The sequence below is a fragment of the Solanum pennellii genome, chromosome 5 (genome assembly GCF_001406875.1).
Source record: "Solanum pennellii chromosome 5, SPENNV200".
Classification (NCBI taxonomy): Eukaryota; Viridiplantae; Streptophyta; class Magnoliopsida; order Solanales; family Solanaceae; genus Solanum; species Solanum pennellii.
Window position 1 is genome coordinate 48,001,537 of NC_028641.1, and position 3,384 is coordinate 48,004,920.

Sequence of the window (3,384 nt, forward strand, 5' to 3'; positions counted from 1 at the left end):
AAAAATATTTTAATTTTTTTGGTTGATAGGGGGGTGGGGGGCTGTAGGGTGGTGGGTTGGTAATTTTTTTAAAAAAAAAATTAATGAAAAAATTGAATTTTGTTAATTATTATTAATGGGGCGGGGAGAGGGTCGGCTGGTAGGGGTATAGGGTGGTAAATTTTTTAAATTTTTTTCTTACATTTTTTGTGGGATAGAGGGTACAGGGCTGGTAGGGGGTGGAGTGAAGTGGTAAAATAATTTAGATTTTTTTTTTGTCTTTAAAGCTTTTAATCGAATTTCTATTGTAATATGGGTACCTATACTATCCATTGGGTAACTCGATTTTACCCCTTCAAAATGTAAGTTTAGTCGAGTAATTTGTTCTTTTTTATTTAACTCTTTTTTGATCAACTCGTATTCGACTCGACTCATTCTTTTGCCACTCCTATTCTTTGATAAGTAGAGATATAGACATGTGATTCCTAGAGAAATATAGACACGTTATTTTCTTTTCAGAAAAGGGCCAAAAATAGCCCGGTACTATTTGAAAAGGTTTAAAAATACCTCTCATCCACCTATTGGTCTAGAAATATTCCTCAATCAAACTTTTTGGTCTACTATTACCCTTTAAACTATTAACCTTATGTATATATATTTTAATTATTATTATTATTAATTACTACGTGACGTGTTTCTATTAGATAAAGTTTAATTCCAACCAACCAAACTTTCTCCTACCCCCACCCGACCCATATTGACATCCTTTGACCCAAACCCAAATACAGATCCATTTAAAATAAGAAAAATTGAATCATATCTTTTCCCTCTAAACCTAATATCCTAAATTGAATATTAGGTTTAGGGGGAGAAGAGAGGATTCAATTTTTTAAAATTATTTTTAAAGAATCTTGTATTTGGGTTTGGATTAAGGGATGTTAATATAGGTCTGGTGGGATAGGAGAAAGTTTTGGTGGGTTGAAATTGAACTTTATCAACTAGAAAGACGCCATGTAATAATTAGTAACGATAATAATAATAAGGGTTAATGCACAAGTACCCCTCAACCTATGCCCAAAATCTCAGAGACACACTTATACTATACTAAGTTCCTATTACCCCCTGAACTTATTTTATTAATAATTTTCTACCCTTTTTTGGCCTACGTGGCACTATCTTGTGGGCTCAATACTGATTGACTTTTTTTTCAAGCTAGTGCCACGTAGGCTTAAAAGGGGTAGAAAATTACTTATAAAATAAGTTCATGGGGGTAATAGGACCTTGGTATAGTATAAGTGTGTCTCTAAGATTTCGAGCATTGGTTGAGAAGGTACTTATGCATTTTCCCTAATAATACAATTAAAAAATGTAAGGTTGTTTTTATTATAAAGGATAATAGTAGACCAAATAGATTGATTGAGGGACAATTTTAGCCCAATAGGTGGATAAGGTGTATTTTTAAACTTCTTCAAATAGCAGAGAGATATTTTTAGCCCTTTTTCATTTTCTTTTAATGAATAAATCTACCAATCTAAACTTTATCTGATTAAGTCCAATTTAATGATACACATATCTCTTATTAATATAATAAATATTTTAAGGCCCGTTATACGGGCCCAATATAATTTCACATATTTTGTTGAAAATTTTTGATAAATTAACAACTTAATATATTATAGTCCTCTCTCGATGCATCCCTATTTTCTCTTGGATATATGTATTTCCTCTCGAATACATATCTATCCCTTCTCGAATTCATCCCTTCCCTTGAAGTAATATGTCATTTGCAATGTATTGTAAAACCAAGGAATATATTAGAGAGGAATGAAAATTTTGAGATTTTGTAATTGAGAAAACTTCTCAGATATGATGTAATTAGTCTTCAAAGATATGAAAATCTCTATTTTGTACTATTTTTTTCTTTCGTAAACAACTTGAATATATTACTTTATAATCTATTTCAAATAGTCACACGACATAAATGTGTCGTTCACAACCTAAATTGAAAAAGTTTAATTCTAAAAAATTCTTTACAGTAACTAAATAGAGAATTGCGTTAGATTATGAGTTAAAATATTTCATGTTCAAGGAATATATAAAATGTTGATATCTTTGAAAAGATACATCGGTCTTCATATATATTCACAAGTGGTATCTACTTTTCATAATGTTATTATCTTCATTTTGTAATATTTGCACTATAAGCTTTGCATTTGATAAAATACTAATCATTGATCAATCGATTCGTAAAGATTGTTTTAAAGTCTTTCAAATCTCTATTTCTTTAGCTTAAGTATAATGTGCTTGTATTTGACTTTGTCGATGAATTTTTTGATACATTTTATTATTGTCTTCCACAAATAGAAATACTTAAAAAATTGATTTCTAACTTCACAACTATAAAAACAATCAAGAAAGCAACTTTATTTCTATATATAATAACAATTATCGTAATGTTATATTGTAAATATTGAAAGTATTTATCAAAAAAGTAATTTTTGCCTCCATGATATACTGTGGTCTCATGGTATTTTTAATGTTTTTTCCTTAAGTTTAGTGTGCGTCCAAAAGCCTTTTTGTATTAATTTTTAGGTAAGTTTCTTTTTATTTGCAGGAAATTTGTCTAAATATGAATGCGGAAGTTTTTGAGCAAGAAATGCAGAAAAGTTACCACCTACGAAGCTTGTGACGGTCCGTCGTGCCTGTGACGGTCCGTAGGTGACATCGTAGTGAAACTGCTGAAGGAAGATGGGAAGTCTAACCAAGTGTGAGATTGCGAAGTGCATGACGGACCGTCGTAGCCATGACGGTCCGTCCTGCTGGTTCATCTTGATGATCATAGAAGTAGTCCCAGTGCCCAAATTCCAAGAGTTCAAGTGTTATGAAACAATGACCCTCGACGGGCCGTCGTGCTTGGAACGGTCCATCATACCTGCCGTCGAGGGTAATAAAGAGAGCAGCAGAAAAATTTGTGAAGTATGGGACGACATTGTAGCAACCTGTTTAGTCGGTTTGAGCAGTAGAATTATTGTTGATAAACACTTACTGGGTCGACGGACCACGCGACGGACTGTCATGGTCATGACGGCCCGTGATGGACTCCGTCGTCCCATACTTTAGCAATTCCTTCTGCTGCTCTCTTCATTACCCTCGACGGCAAGTATGACGAACCGTCATAGGCACGACGGTCCGTTGAGGTTCTTCGTTCCAAAACACTTCAACTCTTGGAATCGGGGTACTGGGATTGACTCTCTGAACTTCACGACGGACCTGCAGCACGGACCGTCGTAGATACGACGGACCGTCACAAATTGCGTAACCCCGACTTGGTCAGACTTCCGCTAAAATTTTAAATGGGTGTTTTGGACTATTCATAATTATAATTATGAAATTAGTGGGGTAATT